Raw genomic sequence first — 15,962 nt, 5'->3', positions numbered from 1 at the left:
ACTTGAATTTGAATCTCCGTTCTGCTGCTTGCTAGTTGCATTATCTTGAGCAATTTGCTTAGTCTCTCTGAGCCTCCATTTCATCATTTATAAATTGAGACTAATAATGCTCACCTGACAAGATTATTATAAGAAATAAATGAGCAATATATGATAAGTGCTTGGCATGGTGGCTGATTCAGATATTCAGCTAGTGGTAGCTGCTATCATCGCTACTACTGCCCCTATTAATGCTGCCCCACAAGTAGCAACATCTCCTGGCTTCTGTAATAACAGTGACATTCTTCCCAAGAAAAGCTTTCAAGTGATCCTTGCCTCTTACCCCTCCCTCAGTCCCCACATTAAAGAAAATCACCAAATCTTATCAATTCATCCTCTCCTTTGCACTTCCATTGTCACTCCTCTGGTTCACACCTCAGTACTTCTCACCTGGACCTTCACTCCACAAATGTTTATTAAAGCACCTACCATGTGCTGGGCGTGGTGGAAAATACAGATGTGTAATACCTCAAAATATACTTAAAATCTGGTGGTGGGGTGGGAAAACACAGACATTTAGACAGGTAACTAGAATGTGAGGCAAATGAAAAACAATACAGGACTTCCCTGGTGGTGCGGTGGTTAAGAATCCACCTGCCAATGCAGAGGACACGGGTCCGAGCCCTGGTCAGGGAAGATCCCACATGCCACGGGGCAACTAAGCCCGTGCACCACAACTACTGAGCCCGTGTGCCACAACTACTGAAGCCCACGCGCCTAGAGCCCGTGCTCTGCAACAAGAGAAGCCACTGCAATGAGAAGCCCACGCACCACAACGAAGAGTAGCCCCTGCTCGTCACAACAAGAAAAAGCCCATGCGCAGCAACGAAGACCCAACGCAGCCAAAATAATAATAATTATTATTATTAATTAATTTAAAAACAATAGAATATATAGGAAGGTTTCACACATACGTGAGTCAATTTAAAAAAATAAATAAATATATAGGAAGGTTTCATGGAAGCATTGCCCCTTGAGATGAAACTTGAACAATGAATAAAAAGGGAAGAAAAAGACATTTCAGTCTAAGAAAACAGCATAAGCAAATGCAAGGCTGCAGGAAATACATCCTGTGGAGAGAATGCTGAGTTGTACGATGAGACTAGAGGATGGGGTGGGAAGGACAGAGCAGCAGCTGAGATGCAAGGACTCAGGGGGACCATTCAAAAGGCAAAAGCATAGGAGTCAGGCAGCTCTCCTTCAAATTCTGCCTCCACTCCTAAAGGCCATGTGGCCATGAACAGATTTTTTATCCTCCCTGAGACTCAGTTTCCTCATTTGTAAAATATAGTCAATAAAATACCTACTTTGTACAGTTCTTGTGAGGATTAAAGGAAATAATATATGTAGAGCACTCTGCACAGAACCTAAAATATAGCAGGGACTGGATGGTAGTTATGTTTCATAGGAGGCTGTTATGGATTGAATGTTTGTGAACCCCCAAAAATTCGTATGTTGAAACTCCAGCCCTCAATGTGGCTATATTGGGGATGGCCCTTTAAGGAAGTAATTAAGGTTAAATGAGATCATAGGTGTGGGTTGCTGATCCCATAAGACTAGAGAGTCCTTTAAGAAGAGACAGCAAAGAGCTTGCTCTCTCTCCACTACCTCCCCACATGCAGGCACCAAGGAAACCACGTGAGGACATAGGCGGCTGTCTGCAAGCCAGAGAGTCCTCACCAGAAACTGAACCACCTAGAACCTTGATCTTGAACTTCTGGCCTACAGAACTACGAGAAAATAAATTTCTGTTGTTTAAGCCACCCAATCTACGGTATTTTGTTATGGGGCCTGAACTAACATAGGGGCCCTGAATGCCATTTTAAGCAGTTGGTTCTTTATTCTGTGGGCAGTGGAGAAGCATTAAACATTTCTGAGGAGACAAGAATCACACTGAGATCTGACTATCTGAGAGCTGAAGACTGATGGGAAGATCCTCTTCACTGACTTCCTGCGTCCTGTGCGCCCTGTTCCATCCATTCATGACAACCACTAGATAACCAATAGCCCCAATATTGCTTGGACAAGCTACTCAAAAATTCAACCTAGGGAGGGAATTCCCTGGCAGTGCAGTGGTTAGGACTCCATGCTTTTGCTGCCAAGGGCGTGGGTTCAATCCCTGGTCAGGGAACTAAGGTCCCATAAGCCACCGCAACCCGTGCTGAGTAGCCTAAAAAAAAAAAAAAATTGACCTAGGGAATAAAGCCTAAATCGTCTAGCTTGTTATTCAAGGCCCTCTGGGATTTGGATCAGCACCCCCACCCTTTTCACTAACCTACTACTTTCCTTAGCTGGGAAGATCAGACCCTGGGTTCTGCCACGTTTGTGCTTCTATTCAAGCTGTTCTTCCAGCACGAATACCCATTCCCACTGTTCTCAGTCAAAATCTAATTCATCCTTTAAGGCTACTCCCCTAGGATGCCTCCCCTCCTTTGAACTCCTGTTGTTTGTACCGCTGGTATATCACGGTAATCAACATCTTATGTTCTAATTAATTAATTAATTAACAAACAAAATTTATTCATTATAAATTATAATTTATATCAGATCAATTTATATCTCCTCTACTAGACTATAAGGATTTCAGGTCCATTTTTGTGGCCTTCACATTACATGACACATTACATGCCTCCTAAGGCAGGAGACAGCAAAGCTAGGCTTGCATAAAGGAAGGGGAGAGAGAGAGAGAGACAGAGAAAAGGGATTTGGGGGAGCAGACGTGTCCAAGGGGCAACAGGAGTCACTTGATGTGAGTGTGCATTGTGAGCTTGACTTCAATCCCTTCTCCCCACCAAATCCCTATAGAGTCTCCATCACTCATTACCCTCCCATGCAACAGAATTCTGAGCAGTGCAGAGTGAGGCACTGGATTGGAAAGATGCTTATTAGGTGGCAATAATCATAATCATAGCTAATATCTGTGGAAGGTGTATCTGATGTCAGGCACTGGGCTTTTCAGTACTGTATACTATGTTCTTTTTTGTTACCGAAACACGTCTTTCTGTCCGTATAATGTTGTTATTTGGGTGTTTTTTAAAAGTCTGAAATCTCATTCTGAGATTTATCCAGAGAATTACATGCTGCATTAAAATAAGGACTCTAGTCAAGGACCATTCATTTAGAAAGTTTTCTAACCGTATCCCTCCCCTATTTAAGACCCATAGTCAATGATCTAACTGTTGTTTTAATTCCCATTTTTTGGCTTATAATGAGGCCAAGCAACTTTTCTTATGTCATTAGTCATTTATACTTGTCCCACCAGTCTGTCAAAGTCACTGGCAATGACCAGCAGAGAGTGTGGGAGGGGGACTTGGGGAGACTGGTGCAAGGAGGGAGCTCCCAGGAACACCCGCAGCCCTTGGCTTGGAATCTGGCTCCTGTTTCTCCCAGGGCTTGATTCCAACCCCTCCCCTCTCCTCTCCTCTCCTCTCCTCTCCTCTCCTCTCCTCTCCTCTCCTCTCCTCTCCTCTCCTCTCCTCTCCTCTCCTCTCCTCTCCTCCCCTCTCCTCCCCTCCCCTCCCCTCCCCTCTCCTCTCTTCTATTCCTCCAAGGCCAGCCCCCACCTCTCTTAGGACATTTTATTTTAACTAAAAACTTCCCACCAATTCAACCTAGAGATACTTAAGCCAGAGGACAAAAGATCCACAGTCGCAATCCTGGCCCACTCACATGTGAAACGCAGCTGGGGACAAAGTTTATTTAACCAGAGATTTCTGGTTACATGAAATAAATATACAAATTACCAATATTATCAATTGGCTTTGATGTTTGCAGTTACTAGCCACGCCCCTTGCTGAGAACTTTATCTGAATTATCTATTCTGGTCCTCATGGCACAGCGGGGGCAGGGTAGGGGGAGGAGGTACTGAATAATTACTATATCATTGAGCAATAGGAAAGGATAAGCAGGCACTTGTCTTTAGATGACCCAGGACACTGAGAGTTCTGTTTTAGTTTTGATAAAAGGAAAATAAATTTTGCTATTCACGCTCATCCAGCTTAAGAGAGAAAGGAGTCTCACTTCTTATTTTAATCAATATGTCACTGATTGAAAGGAGCCCCAAAGGCCTTTAGCACCAACAAAGCACAATTCCTGGGAACTTGGGAATGACAGTGAGGCTGGCACTGTGGGCCTGATGCAGGAGGCCACGGGGCACTGAAAGCATATGTACCGTATCACATCTCACACCCTGCCTGGCGAAGGCAACTGTTCTTTCTAGGCCAAATTCCAGAGTCTGAATCTGGCATTCATTTTGTTATAGTGTTAAAGGTAAATAAAACTGCTCCCAGTAATACAATCTGTTTCCCATTTTTTTAAAGCTTCATTGTTCTTATTGCAAAAGCAAATAAACCACTTACTCACTATTGCACGCACACCTGTGGTTTCTTACTGCAAGCTCCTCTAGCCCTCTGCCCTCCAGCTTTCCCTGGCTTCAGGAGTGAGCTCACCACTGCACAGGGTGAGACTGAGCTGGAGGATGTAAGCCAACCACTCCCCCCAGACAAATGGGAGATGGAGAGTGAATAACCCAGCCTGCTCAAGCCCCCAGGTGGGACAATCTGAGGTGTGCTCTGCGTGGTCTTCAGAGGGCCACAGCAGGACTGCGCCCTGGTTGTCCCCATCAGCTCTGGGTTGGTTTCCTTCCTTTCCCTCTCATGTCCCCTCGCTCTTTTGGAGCTTCCTGGGATCACTTCCTAGATAAACTATTGGTACATAAATACCCATATGCATCTGAGGAAGCCCAACTTAAGACAACACCCATGAATTAGTCAGCTCAGGCTGCCATAACAAAGTACCACAGACTGGGTGGTTTAAACAACAGAAATTTATTTTCTCACAATTCCAGAGGCTAGAAGTTCAAGATCAAAGTGTCAGCAGAGTTGGTTTCTTCTGAGGCCTCTTCTGAGGACATCTTCTCCCTGTGTCTTCACGTGGTCTTTCCTCTGTGTGTCTGTGTCCTACTTTCCTCTTCTTAAAGGACATCGGTCATACTGGACTAGGGCCCATCTCTATGACCTCATTAATTTAATTACCTCTTTAAAGGCCTATCTCCAAATACAGTCACATTTTGAGGTACTGAGTGTTAGGACTTCAAAATATGAATTTGGGGGGTGCAAAAGACACAATTCAGCCCATAACAGCACATTAAAACTAAAACAAAAATAAGTAAGTATATAAAGTTAAAACATGAGAGCCAAAATCCAACCTCCAACCTCCTCCAAAGAAAAAAGAAGAGAAAGAAAAGAAAAAACCTATTTTGTTTATCCTCCAGGCTCTTTCTCTCTGTGTAGTTGGAATGACATTATAATGACAAACTCAGGTGTAAAGACAACATCAATTTCCTTATTTTCTCTAATTCAATTTAAATGAGAACCCTGTACTAGAATATTCAATCTCAACTGATCCTAGATTCCTTTCCTTTCTTTAAGTCACCCAAGAATCACAACATGAACAGTCCTCACCTTCAGTCCATTGTGGTCATTGTTTCTATCTCCAGGTCTAGCTTCTCAAAGACAGGCAGCTGCCATGCTAGGCTTGGGACACTAGATTCTCAGGGCCTCAGTATCCAGGATCTAGTCTTGCAGATGCATCCACTTCCGTTTGAGGTCCTGCTGAAACCGTGCAACTCAGATGAGACTTGAACCCACGGGCCGGGATTCAAGCCCAGCCAGAACCCCGATTGGGACTTGAACCCACAGGCTAGGACTTGAACCCCAGCCAGAACCCAGGCTGGGACTTGAACCCCATGGTCTTTTCATTGAGATCACAAACCTGGTCTCAGGACTTAATGAAGCTCAGGTTCTTGATGTCTCGTCACAGAAAGAATTCAGTGAGAAACAAAGTGATAGGTAAGAAGTGGATTTATTTAGAGAGAGACACACTCCACCTTCAGAATGTGGGCCATCTCAGAAGGAGAGAGGCCCTGAAATATGGGGTGGTTAGTTTTTATGCGCTGGGTAATTTCATAGGCTAACGAGTGGGAGGATTATTCCAACTATTTCAGGGAAGGGGCAGGGATTTCCAGGAATTGGGCCACCGTCCACTTTTGGACTTTTTATGGTTGGTCTCAGAACTGTCATGGTGCTGGTGGGTGTGTCATTTAGCATGCTAATGTATTACAATGAGCGTATAATGAGGTTCAAGGTCCACTGGAAGTCAAATCTTCCACCACCTTGGACCTAGTTGGTTCTAGCCAGTTTTTGTCATGTCCTATGTCTATGTCATTCTTTTAAAGGTTGCAACCTGCCCCCTCCCCTCTTGTCTCACTACCATCTCCCCAGGCCACAGGCCCCTCTGCCAGGAGGCAGTAGAGAAAGAGCAGCAATTAAGAGGATGGGCCAGGAGGTTGGGCCACTGGGGGCTCAGTCCTGATGGTTTGCTATGCTTTGCTAGTTATGTGACCTTGGGCAAGGTGCTTCCCTCTCATGGTTCAGTTTCCTCATTTGAAAAGTTTTGAATAAAAATAATCTCTGTTTAGAAAGACAAATACTATATGATTTCACTTACATGTGGAATCTAAAAAAACAAATGAACAAACATAACAAAACAGAAACAGATATAGATACAGAGAACAAATAGGTGGTTGCCAGAGGGAAGAGGAGTGGGGAGAGGAAAGAAATAGGTGAGGGAGATTAAGAGGTCCAAACTTCCAGTTGCAAAATAAATGAGTCACGGGTATGAAACAGTACAGTGTGGGGAATACAGTCATAACTATGTAATATATTTTTATGGTAACTGATGTAACTAGACTTATTGTGGTGATCATTTTGAAATGTATAGAAATATTGAATCACTATGTTGTGTAACAGGAGCTAACATAGTGTTGTAGGTCAATTATACTTCAAAAACAAACAAACTCATTGAAAAAAAGATCAGATTTGTGGTTACCAGTGGCAGGGGGTTAGGGGAGAGGGAACTGGGTGAAGGCAGTCAAAAGGTACAAACTTCCAGATATAAGATAAATAAGTATTAGGGATATAATGTGCAACATGATAAATATAATTAACACTGCTGTATGTAATATATGAAAGTTGTTAAAAATGTAAATCCTAAGAGTTCTCATCACAAGGAAAAAAGTTTTTTCTATTTCTTTAATTTTGTATCTATATGAGAAGATGGATGTTCACTAAACTTGTGAAATCATTTCATGATGTACGTAAGTCAAATCACTATGCTTACACAAACTTATGTCAATTATATTTCAACAAAACTGGAAGAAAAAAATAGGCTCCGTTGCATGACTAACACTCATATTTACGCATTTAATCGTTACAATGAAACTTATATGTTCAGATGAGAAAAATTAAGCCCTTATTCAGAGTCACACAGCTAGTAAGTGGCAAAGCTAGGATTCATACCCAACTCTCAGACAACTGGAACCAGCCTCATCAAGCCAATAAAAATGAGGAAGTTGATCTAAAAGTTGTTAAATATATTCTATTTTTGCCTAATGCAATTTTATTACTAGACCATAAGAATCTGTGATAATGGGAAATTCTAAGAAAGTTATGTCAAATATTTACTGTAAGCATATGCTCATGTTGACTTGGCCCAGCCAGTGGACAAGACAAACCCAGTAGGCTATGGTGGAATGCTCGTTCTGAATTTGCACAGGCTGGGGGCTGCCTTGGATTCCAGACACACACTTATGTCTGGTGGCATAAAGCAGCCATCAACATTAAGAGGTTTGCCCATAGTAAGAATTTAACCTAGCATTTAACCCAGGTCGATTAATTCTATATCTTTCTACTTCATCCTTGGGTGATCGACTCATCCCAGTTTACCTGGGACTGTCCTGGTCTTAGCAGTAGGACACCCCCCATTCCTGGGCACACCAGGACACTTGATCACCTTAGTCTCTCACATTCAGTGAATGAGGTTAGAAGATTGGGGTGGGTGGAACAAGAGAGAACAGGTGTCCACTTTGTTTATAAAGGCTGGGTCAGACGATGATTTCCGAGGTTGTTTCCAGTCTAATAAGTGCAAAGAAGCAAAGATGTTATCAACTCCTTAGATGTTAATTTTACAATTTACTAGCTGGTAAGAAAGTGAGACCACACGTGAGAAAAGTAATAACTCTAGCAGTACTGTGGAAGGTGAGACAGAAGATAACTTTGGGGAAGATAACTCGATTCTGTCCTCATATCTCCACACAGAATAGACCCTGCCCTCCTGCCCTGTTTCCCACACTGTACGCTATGGTCGCACCTTAAATTATCTATTGAACTTGTTTGCATGCTTTTTTGTCTTACTGGACACCAAAGTTCCTTGAGAGACTGAGTCCTATCCATCATTAAATAACCTGGGACAGGGATTTCCCTGGTGGTACAGTGGTTAAGAATCTGCCTACCGGGCTTTCCTGGTGGTTCAGTGGTTAAGAATCACCTGCCAATGCAGGGGACACAGGTTCGAGCCCTGGTCTGGGAAGATCCCACATGCTGTGGAGCAACTAAGCCCGTGCGCCCCAACTACTGAGCCTGAGCCTGTGCCCTAGAGCCCTCATGCCTAGAGCCCGTGCTCCTCAACATGAGAAGCCCACACACCGCAACAGAGTATCCCCCGCTCGCCACAACTAGAGAAAACCCACGCACAGCAATGAAGACCCAACACAGCCAAACATTAATTAATTAATTAATTTAAAAAAAAAAAAAGAATCTGCCTGCCAGTGCAGGGGACACAGGTTAGATCCCTAGTCTGGGAAGATCCCACATGCCGCGAAGCAACTAAGCCCATGTGCCACAACTACTGAGCCTGCGCTCTAGAGCCCGTGAGCCACAACTACTGAGCCCGCACGCCACAACTACTGAAGTCCACGTGCCTAGAGCCCACACTCTGCAACAAAGAGAAGCCACCGCAATGAGAAGCCTGCGCACTGCAACGAAGAGTAGCCCCCGCTCACTGCAACTAGAGAAAGCCCGCATGCAGCAATGAAGACCCAACGCAGCTAAAAATAAATAAAATAAAATAAATAAATTTATTAAATAAATAAATAAATAAAGAGTGTTTGTTCCTTTTAAAAATAAATAAATAAATAAATGCCCTGGGACAGATCAGGTATTTTTTAATTATTGGTTGATTAATTGAACAAATGAATGATTAATTGAACACTTTTTTCTTCTATATTTAATTCACAATACATTTTGCTACTGAAAGCAGCTTACCTCCAGCGTGTATCATGAGTACCTTGAAAAAAAAACAGTATGTAATGATGGTAGCTTTCACAATAATCAAACTAATACTATTAGTGATAGAATTACTGATTACTGATGCCCTTTCACCCCCTTGAAGTTTTGCATTTATGGCAAATCTACACTGCAGCTTTCCGCTTGAATCATGCAAGGTCTAGCTGCACCATTATTACATTGTAGCCATTTCTCAGACAGATGTGGCTCTGTTGCTCAAAACTATATATCTAATCTGACAGAGGATTTCTTTACCCTGTGTCTTATGTCTCTGAGGTTTTCCAATATTTTTGTTGGATCTGGCCAACATTTATTAAGTACCCACTAAATATTTTGTATGAATGCCACTGATTCTTCAACATATGTTTTGTTGAATATTTAGGACTAATGAGAACATCAAAGTTGTATTATATAATCTCTGCCTTCAAGGAATTTCTGGTCTACTGGAAGAGCTAAGACTTGTAGACATGAAAAGATAACTAATACTGGATCTTACGTAAAGCAGTACACTTAATAGGCCAAATGAGTGGCATAGAAAATAAATGACAATACCCTCGATTATCATTATCTTTCTTGCCTTTCCCATTATACTGTGAGTGCTTTGAGGATATATTATTTGTAAACTCAGCATCTGCTTTTCAAGAGACATCTGATTTTTAACAAGCGTCCCAGGTAATTCTAATGCACAATGAAGGTTAAGAATCAGTATTGTAGACAATAGGGAGGGATGGAGGGGTTTGAAGCAAGAAGATGTCATGATAGAAGTATCCGATGAAGATTCATCTAGCAGAGTGCAAGATGGAGCAGAGCACAGAGAAACTGGAGATCAAAGATACAGAACGAAAGCTGCTGCATTTCTCTACTCTTGAGATAATAAAAACCAGAAACACTAGGAATAGCATAAAGGGAAAGGAAGGGATGGACATGGAAAGCACTAAGCAGGAGGAATCACCAAACTTGGTGACTGAGTGTTTGCTAGAGAAGAAGAAGAAGAATGAAAAATAACTTCAATATTTCTAACTTAAGGAACTTCAATAATAATAACAATAACAGCTAACATGTAATAATCACTGCGGCGGTCACTATGGCCAGGCTACCTCAACAACCACGCCCAACCCTCTTCTTTTGCGCTCATCTCTCATTACAGAGGCTAGAAACTAGATGGTCTCTTTCCTGGCCTCTTTCACAGACAAGGGTGGACCTCTGACTTATTCTTGGCAATCAGATGTAGGGATAAGTCCTTTGTGAGGCTCCTGGGAAAGCTGTTATTTTCCTGATGAAAGGGACAGTGGATGCTGACCCTGCCCTTCTCCCTTCTTCTTTCCTTGAATGCAGATGTGACACCTGGACTTGCAACACCTGGTGACCACAATGTGATAACCATGGAGATGAAAAGCCAGCATGCTAAAGATGGCAGAGGGGAAGGTAGGAAGAAGTGGGGTCTTTGGTGGCACCACTGAACTGCTGCACCAAACCTAGAACTACCCACCTCTAGAATTCTAGTTATGAAACATAATTAAATATGTTTTTTGGCCTACCATACCATTAACTGCCGTTCTGTTATTTGCAACGTAACACACCCAAACTGATACAAACACTGACTATGTGCCAGGCACTGGTCTAAGCACTTTAACCCAATGCTTCCAACAATTTGATGAGGAATGTGTTATTATTATCCCAATTATACAGATGAGGTAATTAAGGCATCAAAAAAGTCAAATAATTTGGCCAAGGCCACACACCTAGTAAGCAGCACAGCAGGGAATTGAACCCAGGCAGTCAGCCTCCCAAGCCCTCACTCTTAACCATTACATACCTAGTCTCTCAATATTGGTGAGAGCATAGATAGAAATAAGGATGTTGGGAATAGGTGTCAACACCTGGAAATCCAAGTGGAAATGTCCATCAGGCAGTTAGAAATGCCAAGTCTGCAGCACAATAATATAAAGGACCTTATTTAGAACAAGGAGCTATCTGCATTGAAATAAGAGTTGATTTAGTAACTACAAAAGTTCCAAATTCTCTCCTATCTACAAGGTGAGCTGAGCTGAACAGAACCATATATGTAGCAGCCCTAGCTTGGCCGGAATAATGATGCTTTTGACAAAATGCCTTTGACTATCCAAAAGCTGGCTCCCTTGTTAGTGCAGCATTTAGGTTCTGGCTTATGAGTTCATTGTTTAAAGGAATGTTGTTAAGTGTTACTCTTGACTTCTTAATGCCAGAGAAGATTGTTGGCTGTGTGTAGCAATTTCCCAGGGCAGGCCAATGCAGAACATGACCCCAATCTTCCAGATAGCTGCCAGTTTGCAAGGCTGGCCTGACCCAGCAAAATTACCTGGAATCTGGAATAGGGCTTCCAGGGCTGCTGACTGTTCTATCACCTTCAACAACAGGACAGCCTGTTCTCAGCAAAGAGAATGAATGTTGTTTACCTTCATACCACTGAGGTTCAGAGTAAAAGATGTTTGTGAGAGTGGGAAAAAGAGGGGGAAATAGGTGACATTCATTCCAAATAATGGTAATAAGAGCTTGCACTTATTGAGTCCTGGCTCTGTGTTGAGTGAGTGCCTTTGGTGCATTATCTCACTCAAAACACGGTAATTTCTCGTCTGTTTTTATTTTAACAGAATCACAAAATGTCCAGAGAAAATTGTTGTTAATCTCTGATAGTACCTTGGCACTTGCCAATCGTTTTTTGTTGTTGTTGTTTTCCATCTTTCCTCAAAGGCCTAATAAAGGTCAGCTGGAACACTCTATTGATGCCCATGACACAGCAATAATTCTCATACAAGGCTGACAACTAGGAAAATAGATCAGTCCTGTGGAAAACAAATTGGCCTGCCTGAGAGATCTGAGAGGCCACGTATATGAAAAAGATACATCTATGAACTTCCTATTGCCAACTTTGAAAGGTTGGTATTTACATGGTCCTAGAAATGGAGCCAACCTAATCCTTACTGATCCAACATAAGGTTATAAATGCTCTGCCACATTGGAAAAGAACTAAAGAAGGGAAAGATGTCTATTACACAATCCAGGTATTGGTCAGAATGTGTTGTCCTTTCCTTGGTGATGAGCTTCAGTTCTGATCTAGATGTTCTGATCCTCATCACAAATCACAGAGGACACTGGAACAATTTTACTATCATTAAATGCTTAAACGATGTTACAATCACTTAAGCAACTAGAGTACGCATATTAAACCTTTAATTTATAATCCTTTTGCCAAAGCACTTCTGTTAGAATTTAATATTTCTCTGGACTCGCACTCCAAGCCCAATCATTACAATTAATTCCAATCTACCTAATCAAGGACGCATGTCTTTACTTATTCTCCCTAAAAGTAACAGAGATTACAAATGGATGGATTTCATTACTGTTCACGATTGTGGTCAGTTGTTCTCAGGTCCTCGGTCTGGAACCATTTCCCACCAGGATGCTATTTGGAAGCCAAACAACCATAGATTTAGCTGCTAACAACAATAACAAAAAGGAGACAGGAAAAAAATACACATCACGCTTATTACAGAGATAAGAATGAGACAGGCTGAATCACCATTGAAGGGGTCAGTAGTCCAAGGCCACTCATGCCTCATGATTGGCAGCTGCAAAGGGTTCGCTTTGCCAAGCCCACTGTCCAGAGGGCAAGAGGTCATAAAAGCAGGGACAGTGCCTTGGAGAAGTGGCTCATCCAGCATTAGTGGCTAAATCCAGGAAGACTGGAAAAACACCTGCAGGTGGCATCTCATCTAGTATTTAAAAGCACACAGGGAAGTAACTAGCAAGTCCCCTCAAATTCTGCAAAAGTTGATTTTTTTTGGTCCCAAAAGAGAATGAAGGAGAAATGAATTCCCCCCTAGACTTCAAACTCCTCCAAGATACACACCTAGTGGAGTACTAGGTGCACAATAGGAGATTAATAAATGTTTGTTGGAACTGAAATTAACTGACATGTCCTATCACTGAATCTGCATAACTATCTGACAAAATAGGTACTGTTGTCCCCATTTTACCGTGAAGAAATTGAGAAAGAATAGTTTGGTAACTTGTTAAAACAGAGTAAAGCCAGGACACAAACTCAGGTCTTTGCGGCCCCAAAGCTAATGTTCTTTCCATTGTGTCATGATGCTGCAAACCACCTGCTTTGCTAAATTAAGAAAAGAACTCCTGCATCTCTTCTTTTTTTTTTAAATTAATAATTATTTATTTATTTTTGGCTGCATTGGGTCTTCGTTGCTGCACGCGAGCTTTCTCTAGTTGCAGCGAGCAGGGGCTACTCTTAGTTGCGGCGTGGGCTTCTCATTGCAGAGCACAGGCTCTAGGTGCGTGGGTTTCAGTAGTTGTGGCACGCGGGCTCAGTAATTGTGGCTTGCGGGCTCTAGAGCGCAGGCTCAGTAGTTGTGGCGCACGAGCTTAGTTGCTCCATGGATCTTCCCGGACCAGGGCTCGAACCCGTGGCCCCTGCACTGGCAGGCAAATTCTTAACCACTGTGCCACCAGGGAAGTCCCCTGCATCTTTACTAATTATAACTTTTATAAGACTATTCTATATATGTAAAATTCCCTTTTATTCAGGTCTCCTTATTTCCTGCAGGTGATCTTGTTTATTTCTTTATTCAAAATGTGGACATGCTTCCACATTAACACCACTTCTTTGTCTTTTCCCCCATCCTCCCTTCCTTCACTACTGTCACAGAGAAAGTGGTGGCCCTCTAGTTCTGGGTGAGATTTTTCTGTCATAGAACCATGGCCCTATTTGTTCATAACCTCACAGAGAAGGCTCAAGCCCTGGTCAGTGCTGCTGTGACTTACATGAAGCCTTGACTGGCCACATTTTGGCACTAAGTCAGTGTTGAGCTGGTTCCTCCAACCCTGCTGAGATCCCTACTCCTATTCAGAGGTTTTAAGAAATAGTCATTAGTGCTCAAACTAGTAGCTTCAAACAGCTCACAGTTGAGGAAGCTCTGCTGAATGGTTTGGTGGCCACTGAGGTGTGAATGTGATTTTATGTTGGCAAGATCATAGGCAAGTGTGGCATTGCTGGCTATAGTGTTTGAAGACCAAACTTTAACATGTGATTATATTTGCTTTATTATTTGAGTGTCCTTGGACCATGTGTGACCAGACTGCTACCTGATTAAAATGATGTCAAAATCAGTGTTTTCTCTATCAAACGCTACATGGACGGTCACAATATTTCTTGGTACTAAGTTGGGTTGTCTTTTGCTTTGATACATTAATACAGCTCTAAATGTATGTCTTTGCTTAGCCTGAAATTGGAAAGGATATGTGCAAACGTAACATTGTGGTACGTGTATATATGGGGATAACATTTTAATTTGATGGTTTGAAACATACATATATTTTTAAATATTTATTTATATATTTATTTGGCTGTGCTGGGTCTTCACTGCAGCACGCGGGATCTTTAGTTGTGATATGTGGGTTCTTAAGTTGCAGCATGCGGGCTCTTTTAGTTGCGGCATGTGGGCTCTTAATTGCTGCAGGCGGGATCTAGTTCACTGACCAGGGATAGAACCCAGGCCCCCTGCACTGGGACCATAGAGTCTTAACCACTGGACCACCAGGGAACTCCTGGTTTAAATATATTATGCTGTAGTATATGATGTAGTTAAATCATCTCAGTAGTCATAAAGAATAAAATTTGGACTGTTTCTCCTTGTAAACATCACAGAAAGATCCTTTTGATAACAGCTATGTCTATAAATGTTAGAGTACTTCTTATCAACTTGAATATAGTCTCCTCAAGCGAGAATAGCAAGCTGGTCTTATAAATGTGTATATTTATAACATCTTTAGCAGTAGGACAGAGTGAATGAGAATCATGATCTACATTTTAAATCTAAGTTTGATACATATTATATCATTAATCTATTCAGTCTTATGATTTTTAGAACCTATCCTTGCAAAATAAAATATATAAACAGGATTAAAACTTAGTATCATCCATGGGTCTAAATAGCATATTATGTCCTGAAATAAATAGATGTGATTGGTATTAAAAAAAAAAAGCGGTCTTCCTCTATCTCAAAGTGAAAGCTCCCTCCGTGTCCCTCATTCTCATCCATTCTCTGGGGGCTTACTCCACCAATAATCCCCTCAACTTGACCACATTTCATTACATCTTCATTCTTTCTTCTGTGACTTCTTCCTGCCAATGTATAAATGTTTTGAAGTGCTCCCCATCTTAATACACACAGACACACAGACACACACACACACACACATCACCTCCACTCACCAGGCTACCCCACCTTGAACTAATACATTCCTGCTCCTCCCTCCTTCCCTTCATTACCAAGTTCCTTTATCAGGGCCTCCATTTCCTCACCATCTAACCATGTGCATCCTCATCATGTGCAAAAAATTCTCTCTTGATAACCACTGAAGGATCAAATCCAACAGCTTTTTCTCGGTTTTCATCCTCCTCAGACTCTCCGCAGCCAGCCACCATCAACAACTCTTACTTCTTCATATTATCTTCTCCCATGATTTTTCATAACGTGTTCACTCTAAGATCTTGTTCTCATTCTCTGATTCCTCTTTCTCCTTCTGACCCCAAAAGTAAGTACTCCCTTTGGTTATGCCCATGGTTCATTTCTCTTCTCTTTACGTTCCTCCTTTGGAAATTTTACTCAATCTTTTCTACCAATCTTAGGTCTTGACTAATGCTGGAGTCCACATTTCCAACTGCTTGTTGGCATCTGCCTATCTTCC

The 15,962-nt window shown here is 42.0% G+C and overlaps 1 pseudogene; it reads left to right on the top strand.

Moving 5' to 3' along the window:
* The first annotated feature begins 13,970 nt into the window (after positions 1-13,970).
* LOC137770670 (ATP synthase subunit g, mitochondrial pseudogene) lies at positions 13,971-14,281 on the top strand (annotated as a pseudogene).
* The last annotated feature ends 1,681 nt before the right edge of the window (positions 14,282-15,962 follow it).

The sequence above is a fragment of the Eschrichtius robustus genome, chromosome 10, assembly GCF_028021215.1.
Source record: "Eschrichtius robustus isolate mEscRob2 chromosome 10, mEscRob2.pri, whole genome shotgun sequence".
Taxonomy (NCBI): Eukaryota; Metazoa; Chordata; class Mammalia; order Artiodactyla; family Eschrichtiidae; genus Eschrichtius; species Eschrichtius robustus.
This window is presented reverse-complemented; position numbering and strand designations above follow the sequence as displayed.